Raw genomic sequence first — 17916 nt, forward strand, 5'->3', positions numbered from 1 at the left:
TTGTCACTGTCCCAACAAAGCCAAAGAAAGCAAAAGCTCCACAACCTGCTTTGGCAACTGCAGAGCACCAACCATATTTGGGCATCTTACAAGTTTCCACGCTAAGAAAGAGAGGAATACAAGAAAGAAACGTCACTACTACAATAATATGATTTAAGGACACGGGAAATGAGTCCTCTATTACATTTAAGGACACCCAAAAAAATGTGTTCTCTATCCGGGTGTCATTATAAGTCACATACAAGAACACTGAAAAAGTGTCATCTTTTCCTTATAAGGACACTTAAAGTGTGTCCTTAAATAACAAAGTAATGTGTCCTTGTATCTAATAGAGGACACATAAAATGTGTTCTCACATTAATAGAAATGTGTCCTCTTTTCCCTACTATGACCCATAAACTGTGTCCTCAAAGGTGCAAAATAAGTGCCCTTGTATCCTTTAGAGGACAATAAAACGTGTTCTCATGTCAATAGAAATGTGTCCTCTTTTCCCTACTAGGACACATTTCTTGTGTCCTCAAAACAAAATGAAAGTGTCATCCTTTGCTTGTAAGAACTCATAATCTATGTCCTTAAAAGTTGAAAACTATCCCAAAAAAAATATCCAAAGCATCTGAAAACCACCAAAAGGACTATATTACTTACTAAAATACATTAATATACATACAAAATAAGTCTTAAGCGACTACAAAATGAACTAGAAAAAATAACTTAATGAATACTCTACTAATCTTCGGTCAATAGATAATTTTCTTCCTCGTCAAGTCTTTCCAACCATTTCTGTCCAAGATCACATCCTGGTTTTGCAGTGATCTGAAACCGCTCTCTTGCCATTCCTGCCTGGTCTCTTACAATGCTTTCTGCATTCGTTCTTGCCTTTCTTGCTAAAGAACCCCTTTTCGAAGTCAAGTTCATCACAGATTCTGGGACTTCAACACCTAAGACATGAAAATATGTTATTAAGACTGAAAGTTCATGACATGGGACGGAAATATAAGTTCTGGCTGCAACAGACCATTATTTCTATTTGAAGAATCACCCTACATATAGATCCATTTCTGGCAAGAACTTAACACATTGCAGTTATTCGTTGGGAATCTTGACGACTATTCTACAATAACATAAAAGAAGCATGGTGGGGAAGAAGAGACCCATATGCGATAGCTGCACCAGCATGTCCCCGCATATATTAAAATAAAAGAACATTTCAAAACAGTGCAATAGTTGATGCGTGTATGAAATCGTATACTTGGTGGCTTCTCTGGATAATCTTTGTCACAGAACAGTTTTAGTTGATATATGCGTCCTTCATGAACAGTCTGAAACAAATTCAAGGAGCAAACCATGAGCATTTTCAGGTTTAGGCTAAACAAAGCCATGATAACCAAAAGTTCATGCTTATAGAATAAAGTACTGGGCAATATAGTCACTGATCATGTCGTGCATTGAACTAGCAATTATAACAATGCAATTTGACCAATCATTTATGCTGACAAGTAAATATGGAAAAATATGGTATATGGTTCAAAAAAAATTAATCATCATTTAACCATCACATAACATATGAAAACTCAATAATACCATTTAACTTAGATAAAAAAAATCCCTAAAAAATGTCATCATAAAGTGTTGATTCAAAAAGCAATGAGAACAAAACACACAAAAAGAAAAACCAAGAGATTTCACTTGACTCATTCCTGTCTTTCCCATCCCAAAATGACTTCTTGTGATCATTATCTCCTCATGACCAATAAGAGCATCCACCTCAATATCACAATGAGAGAGGACTGCTGCAACAATTAGCTAGAAAGTTAGAGTGGGTTGATGCCCAAATCAACCAGCAAATGGAAATGGGGTAGCTGCCAAAATCAAGAATAACTGTGGTTTCCTTCAAATTTGATACACAAATTTTAACCTTCACCTGATATATATATATATATATATATATATATATATATATATATATATATATATATATATATATATATACAGATCCTATCCAGAGCGAGGCATCGCTTTGAAATTTCAGAGCGAGGTTAGGGTTTAGGGTCACTTTTCGGTCGCATATCTACATCTCAACCGTTCAGTTTCTGGGTACTAATGTATAGATCATCTCTGCAAAATTTCAGCCAAATTGATGGTCGTTAAGGCATTGATAACCACCTTAAAGCTAGTATGGTTCAGGTTCAGGTTGGACAGATTCAGTTCGTCCATTGGTTTAAGCGAGTTAGATACCTTAAAGACTATCAATTTCGTTGAAATTTTGCAGAGATGATCTATACATTAGTATCTAAAAACTGAACGGTTGAGATGTGGATATGCGACCGAAAAGTGACCCTAAACCCTAACCTCGCTCTGAAATTTCAAAGCGATGCCTCGCTCTGGATAAGATCTGTATATATATATATATATATATATATATATATATAATGATCATTTACCCAATTTCAGCTTAAAAATTGCCCACTTGCTCCACTAACAGTTTTTTAACCCCCATTTACCCAAAACACTCTAAGAGATTATTTCCCTAATACCCAATTAATTCTTTTTTATTCTTTTTATTTATTTTTAGGACTTTTTTGCCCTCTCCTTCTTTCTCACTTAGAGAGAGAAGTCATCCTCCACCTCGCTGTGCTCCGGTGACCAGTGGCCGGCCGCGGTCTCCGGCGACCGGTGACCGGAGTCCGCGTCCAGTCATCGGAATCCCACAACCAGTCACCGGAATCCCGAATCCGACTGCCAGACTGGTGACCAGATTTTGGCGTCTGATTTTATTACCCCCCTAATAATCATATTATGACCCCCCAATAAACCTAATTATTTTGGTTAATGAATCTAGCGGCATTTTGTTGAAATGACCTGTAATAAATGAACCACAGTTGAGACATTATTGCGGGGCAATAATCTGTCTATTGCCTCCCAATAGACCACCCCAAAAATCACCAGTTTCTATCATTGACATATTATTGTACTTTAATAAACTCAAAACAACGTAAGACTTATCAAAACTCTAATTTCAGTGATTAATTAACCACAGTTAAGAAATTAGGGAGGCAATAATCTGTCTATTGCCCCCCAATAGACCACAGTTTTGACGTTGTCTGAGACCTACAAACGAAGCCCAGACCTGATTCCAGCGTGGAGAGCTTCCCAGAGATCTGACGAACAAAACCGGAGAAGCCCACAGGGGTTGGGATCGTGGAGTTGGATGGCGTCATCCTCTGGTGGTCCGACGGTGGGACAGAGCGGCGGCGGTGGAGGCCGTCATCGACGGTGGAGTAGTGGGCGTGGTAGCTGAGAGAGAGAGAAATCGATGAGGGAGAGGAGAGAGAGATATGAGTGTAATTTGTTAATTAAAATGAGAGCAATACTGTCAAACACTGTTAGATTGGGTAAATGGGGTTAAAAACTCTTGGTGGAGTAAGTGGGCAATTTTTGGGCTAAAATTGGGTAAGTGGTCACCGCCCCCTAAATATATGTACAGCTGGTATATTCCTCTACCTTTATGTGGACAAATAGAGTCTTACTTTTGTTCATATCTCCAGTTTTAAGATTACTAGCAGTACATTATGACACATCACAAAGTGGGAAATCTAACATGTGAACGCAGCATAAGAGTTGCATAAAAGGAACTTCAAAATGTCTAATAGATGAGATCAAGGCAATGTAGTCAAAAGGTTTGGGCTAAAGTTTACAGAAAACATTTTGTGAGGTAGAACACATGCTTATTCCAAAACGTACATTTACATTGTCCGTATAACAAGTTACCTTTTAAGATAGTGTCATAGTATACTGTACGTTCTCTTATCCAAATATGAGCAATGTTTCAATATTGCACATTCAAGCCTTCATACTAATATTCTCTCATGCAGTTCCTGGTTGACATGCCATTAAGTTTTGACACCAGAGCCAACTTATATCAGTTGGTACTTGCTTATTCAACTAGTTAATACTTAAAACAAAAACAAAAAAATGTAAAACAAACTGGGGTTGAAAAGGAGCTTACAGATTTTGCAAGTTAACCAACTTCCCAAGCTCAGGAGGAACAGTTCCAGAAAACATGTTAGTCTCAAGGTTCCTGAAAACATATTCTCCTTTCATCAAAGCAGTCTAAATCAAACAAAAATTAAACTTTGATTTAACAAACACAATGAAGAATTAGATGGAGAGAGAGGTAGAGCATACAAGTATTTTAGAGTGCTGATGTATCCCAAGAAGGCAGAGATTGGTCCAGTTAAGTTGTTCACATAAAAGGACCTACAGTTTACTCAAAGTCTTAGTTCAATCATTCTAAGTCATTATTGGACTACAAAGAATATGGAGTTAAGAATTGAATTTACATATATTCCAACTTTGCAGAAGCCCATTCACTCAGTATATTACCACTAAGAAAATTCCTCGTGAGATCACTGTAAACAAGGCAAACATATTAGTAATAACACTAGCATTTGAGAAAAAGTAAATATTTTCAGATAGTCTCATAGGATGATAGCAAAGAGTATGGCCAGAGTGGGGAGAATGTCTATTAAAAATTAGCTAGTCTTACTGTAAAATCATAATAAATTATTCCACAAATTTTCTTTGACAAGCATGAGATCTACACATTTATTCATAATTCATAAGGTGTGGATCAGTGTCTGTAGTTGGCACAGAGAGAACAAAAAATCATTATTTTGTTTTGTGCCTCCTAACAAGATAAGCACATATATTTGCTTCTATAGGCCACTTGTGCGGAGGGAACTTGTGAGCAACTAGCACAAAGTTATTGCAAGAGAGAAACATCAGCACACCTTGTCCTTCTTCCAATTTCTGACTCCACTGAGTTTTTCTATCTGCAAAACCACCAAGGCATCTTCATTAGTCCTTCAGAGATTAGCGTAATTTTGACGTCGCAAATAAATGAGATGTAGATTAGGTCATGGAGAGCAAGTCTCCTCCATGAAGTGATTCATTCGAGCCTAATCACACAAATGAAGATGATATGCACAAGTGAGCATGCAATAGTCCTCGATGGAGTGAGTCATGGGAGTTCATCTGCTATTCATACTACTACAAAGAATAAGCTTTGACCATCACTACTGGAAACTAAAGTGAGCCAGACCCAAGACTACTTGAATCTTAAATGCTTTAAAGCTTATACAGTTAGACCTAATAGTAATTCATTTCACAAGGAGGCTGCACCAGGGCTTACATACTGGGAATGCAAATCATCCCTCTGTTTTAGTAATAATTAATAGAGATGGAGAGCATAAAATCTATAGTCTAATTAAAAAAAGACCATGCAAGCAACATCCCTAAACGTCCAAAAACTGGACCATTATTTCACTACAAGCCAAAGTTCTCTTGGATTATTTAGACATAAAACAAGTAAGAGAGATTCAAATTTAACTATCATGCAAGTACTGGAGGTCTGCAAATCTACAGCCATTCTGATGTTCAATATAATGTCTCAAACCACAGAGGAAGCATTTCCACATACAAGTTTTACTGCATATCCTCAAAGTTAATGAAAAACCTGACATAATTCTTACCTTGTCGGACCTCTGATCAGGAAGTTTGAAGCGGAGAATTGCCTTTAGGCCAGGAGCAGGTTGATCAATCGTAAGAGTGGTGAGAAACTGTCAGCAAAACAAACCATTAGTCAGCTGACTTTTTCCTAGAAATGGATGTACAGTTTATAAATATTTCCACCACTCAACATACGAATATAGCTTATAGAAATGCAAAAGATATAATCACAAACAAGAGAGAGGAACAAAATATTATCCAGAACTAGAAGTTGTTCTATGCATCAGAATGAATCCAGTAGCAAGAAGAATGAAACCAAAAAAAAAACAGATCTATATGACATCCTTTGCTGCACTATTCTGTTTCTATATCAGTTGATGTCTCTTGGAAAACAGTAAGCTAAAAATGAATAAGCTGTTCTATTTACATAGATACAAATTGCAGACATGAAACAACCTATCTTTAGGCACAAGCAACTTATATTAACCCCAACAGGACATGGGAGCAGAAGTCATAGTCCATGAATATTGAGAGTAGATACTGACTTTATAGTACTGGAGTTACTAATATAGATGGGCATGGTACTGTCTTTCTAAAACTACCAAAATTGATATCTCGGTCCTCGTTTCTACAAAATACCAGCAGAATTGGAACCCCTGCAGACCCTTTCAATCAAACAAAGTCCAAAACTATTGTCATGTAATAGAATTTCTAGCTGCCAATCCATATAATAGAATCTACTATCTATTCAGCAAATTGAAATACCAGCCTCTTGCTTTCCTTAGCAGCAAGATTCTGTGCCTAAATATGACCAGTATGACAAGAATTAACAACAGATAAACTCAAAAACCTAATATTTATGTAGCATTTCTATAACTATTTCTTGAAACTTCCATCAAACACAATGTTTTCTAATATGAACGGACATAATGAATACAACCCATCAAAATAAATAGAATTTTCATCTAAAATCATACTAGGTGAAGCTAATTACAATTACATGAAGAAAATTCACACCTATTCAGAAGGATTGACTTCAATGGCAACATTGGCAACATGGAATTGAGACCTGCTCTTCTTCCCATGAATTCTTAACCCTCCATAAAACTTCGTCCCACAACTCTGCCCTGCAAATCGAGAAAAACAATAGCATATCCTTATCTAAATCCAAAATGGCAAATCAGAAATTCAAAAGATTTCCGGATTCGAATACTAAACATGTATATCAACAGAGGCGAGATCTAACAAGTCACAAACCTTAAGCAAATTAATCGGTCGTGCATAATACGGGGACAAAAACCGATGTTTGTTTCTGGCTAGGAAGTGCCCGGAGATCAGCCATCACCGAGTGACAGATCCAACGATAACTAATATGGCTACGCAATTACAATTCCAATTGAATCAGTTCAAATTTTTCGTTCAGTTAATTCAACTGAAATCAGAAACAGTTCGAAATGAACTATTAGACCTAGCCAAAGCAAGAACAATTAGTTGTACATATCTGGAATGAAATTGAAGAAACTAAGATCGAAAGTTACGGGAGGCGAGAATGGTCTTCAAGTCCTTGGATGAGAGGCTGGCGTTGCCGCCCAAAATAGCGAGCAAATATGCGGCAACAACCTTCATCTCTACTCTAGCTAAGGCTTAGACGCGGCGGTAGATTGGAGGCTCTGATAGAGCTTGTGGGTTTTCGGCAGAATTTAGGTTTATATACATAATGGTTTTGTACGGGAAAAAGAAGTGGGAAGTTTAACTTTTGGCAAAAATATTTCGGCGGGCCAGCATAAGTTTGCTCCTGTTTGTTTTTTTTCCGTCCTTATAAGGTTAGGATTAAATTCAGTTTAGTCCTTCCAACTTTAGGCCAAACATCAGTTTGGTCCCTTATCTTTTTTTTTAATCAAACTCATCCCTGATCTCTCAAATTGCATCAACTTCGTCCAAAATTTGAATCCCGCGCCAAATGTGACGTCATCTGCTGAGCTGGAGCAGACAAGGAGGTCCCACAGGAAGGGCATAATGGACATTTCGTATTTAATCTGATTTCTATTTTTTTTCTCTTATTTTCTCTCTCTTGCTCTCTCTCACTCACATCTGAAACAGAGAGAGGAGCTCTCTCTCTCTCACTCACACATATTCCCAGCCACCGTGAACACCGTCCGGCCACCATGAGAAGCATCCGTTCCCAGTGGCGCCACCACCGCAGTCGACACCATCCCCGCCGATTTTTCTTCGATTATGTCAGCAGGGTTAAGATGTTCAAGTCCAATTTCAGGGAGTTCTTCGATCATCACAACCCGCCAATCCAATACCTAACCAAAATGCAATGCAGACACCACAACCCAAAATTGAAGAAACCCACAACACAGAACCAAGCAATCAACAGCTTCCATTCAACAACCAACAAATTACATCAAAAAAGAAGAAGACAGAAATGAACCGAGCTCCGAGTTTAGCAGACACCTCCCTCGATCTTGCGGGCCTCTCTCCTCGGCTCCTCCCACCCTGATTCCTGTAGCTTCAGATTCGAATCCGTCATTTGGATCTCTCTCCAGTGCGGATCCGGATCGATCCGTTTCGCCTTGTCTGGATGCCTTCTCGTTGATCTGAGAGCATCACTGTTTCCGCATACCGAATCGCTGCCGGGTCAAGTACCTCTGCGCTGCCTCGACGAGTCCAAGTCAGTCACCGGAGAAGAAGACGAGGACGACGCCTATCAAGAGGCAGAGGCGGAGGCGAAGAGAGAGGCTTCGACAGTGGATTTGATCGAGGCCTCCTGTTGCTCCGGTTTTGAGAGGGTGTGGAGTTTGGTTGAGGGTGTGGAGGTGGTCGAGGGTGTGAGCAGAGATTCATGGTGGCCGGCCGGTGTTCACGGTGGCTGGGAATATGTGTGAGTAAGAGAGAGAGAGAGAGAGAGAGAGAGAGAGAGCTCCTCTCTCTGTTTCAGATGTGAGTGAGAGAGAGCAAGAGAGAGAAAATAAGAGAAAAAAAATAGAAATTAGATTAAATACGAAATGTCCATTATGCCCTTCCTGTGGGACCTCCTTGTCTGCTCCAGCTCAGCAGATGACGTCACATTTGGTGCCGGATTCAAATTTTGGATGAAGTTGATGCAATTTGAGAGATCAGGGATGAGTTTGATTAAAAAAAAAGATGAGGGACCAAACTGATGTTTGGCCTAAAGTTTGAGGGACTAAACTGAATTTAATCCATAAGGTTATTAGGACACTATGATAAATATGTGTCCTTGATAGGTGTCCTTATATCATGTTATTGTAGTAGTGCCTGGTGATAATGCCAGCAATAAAATAAAAGCTGCTATCACGTTGCACGGAGTACTCCTACTGTGAAGGGGGTGAGTGGAGCATCATCTTCTGCTGGCAACGTTGTTGGGAAGTATTGGAAGGCTATATGGCAAAGTAATGTTCCACCCAAAGTACGCGCTTTCATTTGGAGGTTGGTGAAAGGCATTGTTCTAATTAAGAAAAATTTGCTCAAAAGGCGTGTTACTTTGCCGGATGGGTTGTGTGTCTTTTGTCATAAGTTTTTGGAGGATGAGTTGCATGTGTTTAAGAATTGTAAAATGGTGGCTCCTTTCTGGTTGAGCTCCCCATTAGCATTAGTTTCTTTTAACTATGCAGCTCTTTCTATGGGGAATTGGGTGTTTGATATGATGGACAAAATGACTTCACAACAAAGGGAGCTTTTCTTTGTCTTGTTGTGGGTTTTGTGGAAGGAGAGGAATAACGTTGTCTGGAAGGCTGGTGTCTTTCAAAGTTGGAGCTCAATATGTTGGGCTGCTCGTTGATTGGAGGAATATCAGCTGGTCCATAAATCAGTCAGCAGAAAGGGAAAGAGGCAGCAGGTATTTTGGCGTTTCCCAACCTAGTGGCAGACTCAAAAATCAAAATTAATGTGGATGGAGCATTCCGAATTGATACGGGGAAGGGTGGTATCGGTGTGCGTGGTGGTTAGGAATGAGCAGGGGTTGTGCTTGGCTGCCCTAGCAAGGCCTTTCAATCATGTGGCTTCAGCCTTACACATCGAGGTAGAAGCATTGAGGGCTAGGCTTCTCATTGCAATTCACCAAGGATGGGATGATGTGGATATAGCGTGACTGTGCAATTCTTGCAGCAGCAGTTGCACATACAGCTGAGAATTTGTCAGATATTGGTCGCCTCGTGGAGGATTGTAAGTCCTATATACAAGCTTTCAGTTCTTTACAATTGCGACAGATTTTTAGAGGAGCAAACAGCGTAGCCAATAGGTTAGCGCATGTTGCTAGTTACTCTTATGTTGATGAGTATTGGTTAGACGAGACTCCTACTATTATACAGGACGTTCTCGATGAGGATATTATTAAAGTTTGAAATGGACACTGTACGTATCGATCCATTTGAATTTACATTGATAAATATTGAGATGCAACACATATTTCATTCAAGTGATACAACTGAAATTGAATTGTAGGAACACCTTCATTTGTCTTTTTGGTTCCCCCCCCGAACACCCTTTTTCAGTTGACAGAGATGGGAGCCATCTGAATTACATGGTGCAAAGGTGCTCCGGTCTTCACTTGAGCAAGTTGTTTGTGTATAGGTAAAAGACTGTGTATGATGTTTAGAAAGAAAAGAAGAAAAAAAATACAAAACAAACTCTAGAGACAGATGGACAATATCTCCGCAATTGTTTCATTGCATCATTTGTCGATGCTCTAATTTCGCTAGTTGGACGTTACTGCCAACCACCAATCCAGACAAGCGCCTTCATCAGAATGGTTGCGTCTGCAGGCAATGCAACTGCAGCTTGGTGAGGAGAGCAGAGATTGCTCCTGTGGTGGCTACAATCCTTTATTGGAGGTTGGTCGTGCTTTCTTGACTACCGGTGATTGATGATCTAGAGGAGCATGATGTTGTGTCACCCTTATGTTCCTTTGTAGCATTTTCTTCCAAATCGTTATCAATTGGCTAATTCCTTCCTTGAACTCATCTTAAAACTGGTGGTGTTTTCCCAAAGATTGATTTTCTGATTTTTAGGATGACGATAGAATAGTCCTCCATGGCTCATTTAGAATGTGAGCTTCTTTCTATGGGTGTAGATACCTCTACTAGCATGACTAGTTTGCTATCTCACCAAGCATAAGTAACACCCTCTTTGGGACACCCACAAGCCATGGTGAGGCCCAACCGCTACTTGCATCTTGTAGCCCTATGTTCAAGCTACGCTACGGTATCCGAAAGTCGCAAATACGTCGCCGGGAAGACACCTTCCCGGCCTTGCCAAGTTGCCTCCATAATAGGCCTTTCTAGACTAGAATAGTGATTTTAGTCATCCCACATCTAAGAAAATGTAAAGGAGAAGCATTCCTTCACCTATAAAAGGAATGCCTCCTCCCACTTAAACACGATCCCATTACATCTTTTGTAATCCCCTTGGGCCGCAAGGCTCAACACACTAGTGTAACATTCAAGTGGACGTAGTTTCTCGCTAAGGCGGGAGACGAACCACTATACATCTCGTGTCACTCTCTCTCTCTCTCTCTCTCTCTCTCTCTCTCTCTCTCTCTCTCTCTCTCTCTCTCTCTCTCTCTCTCTAATGCTAACTAGAGATCCCCTCGGTCACTAACGTTAACATTGGCGCCGTCTGTGGGAAGCCAACACAAAGGCTTCGTCACCTACCACAAACTTTGGCCTGTTGGCGTCAAGTCAACGCTCCGTCAACACTGATCAGCAATGGTCAACATCCCTCAACGCAGGTCAACGCCCATAGGGTCAGTCAAGGTTGGTCAACGCTGACCTACTAAAAAAAAAAAAAATTGGCGCTAACTACTCTGGACACCCAGAAAACCTCTATGGGCACCCATCCTATCTTCAATCATCATCCTCCACTGGCGGGGACTGGCGCCAGTTTCAAATTTCAGCTCGATTGCCACCGCCGAGCTTCTGTCAGGCTGCACCAAGCTTCTGTCAAGCTGCAGCACCTAGTTTCACCGCTAGCCACCTCCGCCAGCAGGCCACCGCTAGGCTACACCGCCAACGCCATCAGCGGATCCCATTCGCCAAGCACGACATAGCCAGCTCCAAGCACTAACAAAGCCTTGACGGAGCATCAATTTCCGACTCTCCGCTGATATCCAAAGGTTCCGCCGGCCATGAGCTCCGTAGTCAATGACCCGCTGACCATGCTCCACTCCATCAACGAGCTCTGCTCCACAGAACTATACACCGGCGGCACACCACCGCTAGCTATGCCCAGCGGTCAGAAACCTCTGCTCCGCTCCGCCAGCCCTCCTCTGCTGGTCTTCACCGATGGGATTCACCGCAGAACTCCGTTAAGAGTCACTGTTGAACTCTGCCGCTGAGCTTCGCTAGCCTCAACTGCTCCGCCAGAGCACCATCAGCGGCACTTCTTCCGCTAATCTCTATCGGACACTGGTCTTTCGATTGATCAAACATGCTCCTCCGCTGACCAGAAAACCTCCGCTAACAACAGCTCCGTTGTCAAGTTCCGGCAAAACCTCCGCTCAGTAAAACTAGCGGCACCAACAGACGGCTGATGATCAGGCTCCATCAACCATCACCTCCGTCGGCCAAACCTCCGCCGAACTTAGTCAGCGGCACCGCCAAGCTTCAAATGGAGAAAACACGAGCTTCGGCCAACATGACCATTCTTCAATCATCACCAGCACCGGCAGCTCCGCCAAGGACTACATCTGCTGAGCAAAACCACCGCTGGGCACCGACTCTCCGCTAAGCTCCAAGCCCCCCGAAGCTACCGCTTCTCGTAACTCCTCTGCCGAACGCCAACCCTCCGGCGGACCAACCAAAGGCCACCGCTAACAAGCAGCGGGTCGACATCACAAACGAGCTCCGCTCCGCCGAACTCCTCCTCTGCTGAGCTGCGCTCCACTGAACTCCTCCTCCGCTGAGCTGCTCCACACCACCGAGCACAACCACTAAGCAAAAGCTCCGCTCTGCTACTGCCAACCATTAGCAAGCTAAGCCTCCGCTGGGCACCGACCCTCCGCCGAGCTTCAATCCTTAACGGAGCCCCAATCTGTAGCGGAGGACTTCTATCCGTAGCTGACACTGGACACCCGCGCACTTCATCTAGGCAGCTAGCGAACAAATTCACAACTGGGAATCTGCAGCGACGTTGCTGGTTCTAGCAGCACAAGATCCTCTGTCAGGAGAGAAGAATGAAGAAAGCTAAGTCTCTCACCTTATTGATACGAACATCACACACCTCTCTTTCAAACTTCAGCTATTGCAATTTAAGAACAGCATGCCTCTTAATTTAACGACATCTATCAATAGCCTGGTGCACTCGTCATACTAGGCTTTGGACTCCTGCTGCCAGCTTTTTGCATGCTTAATTCACATCAATTGGCCGCTTGTCCCAACTATATATATATATATATATATATATACACACACACACACACACACACACCCCTGTGGTACCACATATAGTGCAGCTCCATGCCAATATATGATTCATAAGTATGCCATGTATTAGAACATCATATAATTTATGTGTGCACACCTACAACACATGATTCAGCTACTTTACACATATTCTTTATAGTTTGTACACGACCCACTGCCCAATCAAGGCATATGGCCAATATTCATTACCATGAATCCAAAGTACTATATGGCAGTACACTACAAAAGTCAAGACATCATTATCATGAATATTCAACAGATTACTTGTTGCCATGCAATACATGTAATCACCTTTATCTCATGCATCTATGCCATGACAAATTCATCTCACATACCATGAAACACTTTACTGCTTTGTATGTGCACATGCTACACATGTATCGATGCCCTACACATAAGACAAGCCATACATGACCACAAACTTCTATCGGCTACGTGCATATATAATCACAAAATATAGCAGGCTTCTATCACTTGTCAAAGCATGCTAGCTCATTAAAAGCCTATGTTCCTGTGACAAGTTGAGAACACATCATTAATATACCTCCTTTACTTAGATCTTCTTCTTATTTGGAATTTGCACAAAAACAAATTCTTTTTATTTAGTCAACTAAATCATGTGAATAAATAGCTAGTCACCTATTTTTGTTTTGACTTCGGAGGAAATCAATGAAAAACATTCATATGTAAACAAGGCCAAAACAAAGTATTTGCGATCATTCGCCGATCACATGGAGTGTCATACTTGGACAACTTCAACATGATTTGGGTACCTATGCAAATTTCAACTCCAACTCGCTCCAAATCGGCATAAGATAAGTAACTTTATCTCACTACATGCTCTTTCAATTAGAGCTATTGACATGCCTTGTCATGCTTATAAATAACTTTTAGAGCATGCTTATAACATATGTTATATATTTTTTAGTAGCACACCTACTATGCACACATCCTAGTGCCATGACTATACATGTCTCCATGACCCTTAAGCATACCTACAAAATGTTATTAGCATCCACATCACAAGTACATGCTACACATATGCCATGCTTCTATTTAATTGCAACCCAATTAAATAAACATGGAACACTCAAACAAAATATTATTACTTGCTCTATTTGTTTGTCATGTTTCATACAAGTACAAACTTTACGAGTCTATGGTCACCGCCAAGCGGTAAGGCAACGCCTCATAATGACAATGACCACTACGCGGCATTGCAGTCAAGTTTCTCCTCTGAGAAATAGTAAAGGGACTAGTTAACACAGCCCACGGCAGCCATTGATCCTGCAGTTAACCCCGACGCTTGGGTACCAAAGATTAGGTTCGCTACCTAACACCCACTGCTTCAACGCAGCTCCCCTCATCAAACAATTTTCCGACCATCCGGAGGTCTATAGCTAGGAGTGGGGGACTCCTCGCAGAGCCTAGCAGGGGCCCACTCGAAAGGGCAAAAGCGTTCGCTCCGACCAATTCTAGATGAACTACGCACTCGCACTAATTATGCTTGATATACGGCACAAAGTTACGCTTTGGTATCAACCCGCAAGAACACCCTCGTTGACTGGGGACTTCGGGGACTTGTACACACAGCCCAGCATAATTAGCAACAGTCACGCTCATGCCTCAGGGCATCACCTTCGAACTACCCGTTAAAGCCTCAGCGGCATCCACGAGCTCTCACTCTCTCGCCGCAGCGGCACCGCAGAGCTGTCGTGCTCTCAGCTCAGCGGCATCCCCGAGCTTCCCGCTCATGCCTTCCCAGGCAACCCACGAGCTTCCGCTCATGCCTTCCCAGGCAACCCACGAGCTTCCGCTCATGCCTTCCCGGCAACCCCTGAGCTTCCCGCTCATGCCTTCCCGGCAACCCTTAAGCTTCTCGCTCATGCCTGCCCGGCAACCCACGAGCTTCCCGCTCATGCCTTTCCAGGCAACCCACGAGCTTCCGCTCATGCCTTCTCGGCAACCCACGAGCTTCCCACTCATGCCTTCCCGGCAACCCCAAGTTTCCCGCTCACAAGTTTTCCGCTCATGCCTTCCCGGCAGTCCTCGAGCTTTACACTCATGTCTACTCGACACACCACACGTTAATGGAACATTGAATTCTTCTACCATTTGTCGCTTGCGACAAATTGAATTCTTTTCGCGTTCCATTAATACGAGCGACAACCAAACAAACACAAGCGTTCACATATTCATCATTCACGAATTACAAACGCTTACCTTCGCAGCGCTCATACAACTTACATTTATCATATGCAATCCATATGCTCACACGACCATACACGCTCTCGAATTTGTACGTCATAAGCGATCGTACTCGGCGCCATTCGCGTGTATACATCAACATGTATCACGCACCCCGTACGTTCATATATGCCAACGCATATAAGTGCAACTCACATTTGTTGCCCAATGCAATGAGCATCCTACATATGCCTATTTTTTGTCTTTGTTTTGCAGGTTAACGAGTCCCTTCTTGCTTATGGAGTTTGGGGACTTGTAGGGGCTCCGTGCCGCCCGGTTACTTATGCTTGATGACTTCATGATTATAACTCCCCAACCAAGAAGCTCCTCTTACTTGGGGACTTTGGGGACTTGTAGATACCTCTACTAGCATGACTAGTTTGCTATCTCACCAAGCATAAGTAACACCCTCTTTGGGACACCCACAAGCCATGGTGAGGCCCAACCGCTACTTGCATCTTGTAGCTCTATGTTCAAGCTACGCTACGGTATCCGGAAGTCGCAAATACGTCGCCGGAAAGCCACCTTCCCAGCCTTGCCAAGTTGCCTCCATAATAGGCCTTTCTAGACTAGAATAGTGATTTTAGTCATCCCACATCTAAGAAAATGTAAAGGAGAAGCATTCCTTCACCTATAAAAGGAATGCCTCCTCCCACTTAAACACGATCCCATTACATCTTTTGTAATCCCCTTGGGCCGCAAGGCTCAACACACTAGTGTAACATTCAAGTGGACGTAGTTTCCCGCTAAGGCGGGAGACGAACCACTATACATCTCGTGTCACTCTCTTTCTCTCTCTCTCTCTCTCTCTCTAAAGCTAACTAGAGATCCCCTCGTTCACTAACGTTAACAATGGGTTTTTGGGTTATGGTTTAGGGTTTAGGGAAAATTCTATTATTTAGTACGTTTCAGATATAGTATTCTAGTATTCCTAATATGATCGTTCCAAATCTTCCATTCTTCTGTATTTATTAGATTTCTTACGCACTTTTAAAAGCTAACAATATATTAGAAATATTAGGCATTGCATATGGAAGAAATCACATTCTTCAATAGTGGTTGACAAAGTTTATTATCGTAGTAGAGTATGAACCAAAATCTTTAGAACAACTTTCTTTATTTCTAACCAAAATGTTTTTACCATTTGCTGATTTCATATTTGATTTGCTACCATTTCTAAGCCATATGTTATCCTCAAAAACCCTAAGCCGCCCAAGACCAAAGTTTTCTTCTCTATTTCCTATTGCTCGTCTGGCAGCACTTCTTGTCAACACGGGAGCCGAATCTGAGTGGTGGAGGTAAGGGGTAACGGGTGCTCTCTCTTTATCGTTGATGATCAGTGGCAGTGCGTCAAGGTATGGTAGAGGCCTGTATGGTTGGATTTCTCTATTGAAGATGTCGATGTATCGCGGCGTCTTGTTGTTGACGGTGGTAGGTAGGTCGGCAATAGCTGGTAGGTGATGCGGCGGCGACATTAGTTTTTCCGGAGAAGGGAGGTGTTGGGCTTCTTGCTGCTCTCACTTGGGCTTGGTGATTTGGGCCTGGGTGTTAACCATTGCCAACACACCATATGAATGGTGTGAGTTATGGGATCAAAATCTTTCCTTATCTCACTCCCAATTCTAATTTAATTAAGGTCTAAATTATATGCTTGGATTATGTGGGTAATTTAATTGAGAGGAAGGGGCAAAATGGTAAAACAGGCATGCGGGGCAGAATAGTAATAAACACAACATTAAGGGCAAAATGGTCAAACCACTTGGGGTATTACTATTTATCCCCCGCTAGGGATTTAGAATAGAAAATAAGCTTTATCTATTTTCAATAACTCCCTAGTTTTTTTAAGGGAGCTAGGCATTTTTCTGTGTGCACTCTATGTGATCCAGTAAAATCCTTTGGAGTATTGCCAAAGGAGGATTTAAGCTATATCTACGAATTTGATGTCTAATGAGTGGACTTATTTCTATGTACCATTGTGGTTACTACCACAACTTCTTGATCTGTTTGAAGGCAGCGGGAGGGTATATAATTGTCATTCTAGTTTGTGATGAATGAAATTGGAACTCGATTTGGATTAATTCAAAAAAAAACAAAAAACAAAATCTTATCCCTAGTAGATACTCCTCAAAGCATCTTTAGCAATGTTAACTATTTTTGAGTCAAATTTTAGCGAGTCACTTTAGAAATACGTTTGCATCAATGATCTCTATTTTAACTAGTTTTGAATTTATATTATTTTTTAAATGAAGATTAAATAGTTGAAATGTATTTATAAATTACATAAAACAACTTAAAATGAATGTTTTAAATTATAGAGAGTCTCATCTCGCTCTCTATATTTGTCCCCATATTGATGCATTCTTTGGAGTTAATAAAATTTTCTCTTTGATCAAAAAAAAAAAAAAAAAAAATTATAGAGAGTCTCATCTCGCTCTCTATATTTAGGAGCGAGATAGCTAAAAATTATAATACAGAGCCACTTAGGAGTCTGGTGCATCTGCTAAAATAAACAAAAAGTTAAACATGCTCTCTAAAATAGCTAAGAAGTCAAAATAGAGAGTCTGCTAAATATGCTCTCATAAAATAAAATCTCAATAATTTTGATATAAAATAAGGGCACAAAATTGACTCTCTTGTGCAATGGTTGACAAACCATTCTCTTAAAAATTGTATAAGAATCCCAAATATAAGTTTTAAAGTTTGCTACTTGGTCCAT

The 17916-nt window shown here is 41.4% G+C and overlaps 1 long non-coding RNA gene across 15 annotated transcripts; it reads right to left on the reverse strand.

Moving 5' to 3' along the window:
• Positions 1-610: 610 nt before the first annotated feature.
• LOC112180815 lies at positions 611-7301 on the reverse strand. 15 transcript variants are annotated; one of them, XR_005804237.1, is made up of 12 exons: positions 7047-7301; positions 6766-6940; positions 6526-6635; positions 5532-5618; positions 4791-4832; positions 4341-4409; positions 4186-4257; positions 4007-4078; positions 3769-3875; positions 3128-3294; positions 1016-1319; positions 611-938 (listed from the first exon to the last, which is right to left on the reverse strand). It is a non-coding gene; the product is annotated as an uncharacterized LOC112180815 (long non-coding RNA). The 15 variants fall into 15 exon arrangements; XR_005804240.1 differs by having other exon boundaries at positions 1250-1319; positions 7047-7300; XR_005804242.1 differs by having other exon boundaries at positions 1152-1319; positions 7047-7300.
• Positions 7302-17916: the final 10615 nt, after the last annotated feature.

This window comes from Rosa chinensis, chromosome 7, assembly GCF_002994745.2.
Source record: "Rosa chinensis cultivar Old Blush chromosome 7, RchiOBHm-V2, whole genome shotgun sequence".
NCBI classification, from domain to species: domain Eukaryota; kingdom Viridiplantae; phylum Streptophyta; class Magnoliopsida; order Rosales; family Rosaceae; genus Rosa; species Rosa chinensis.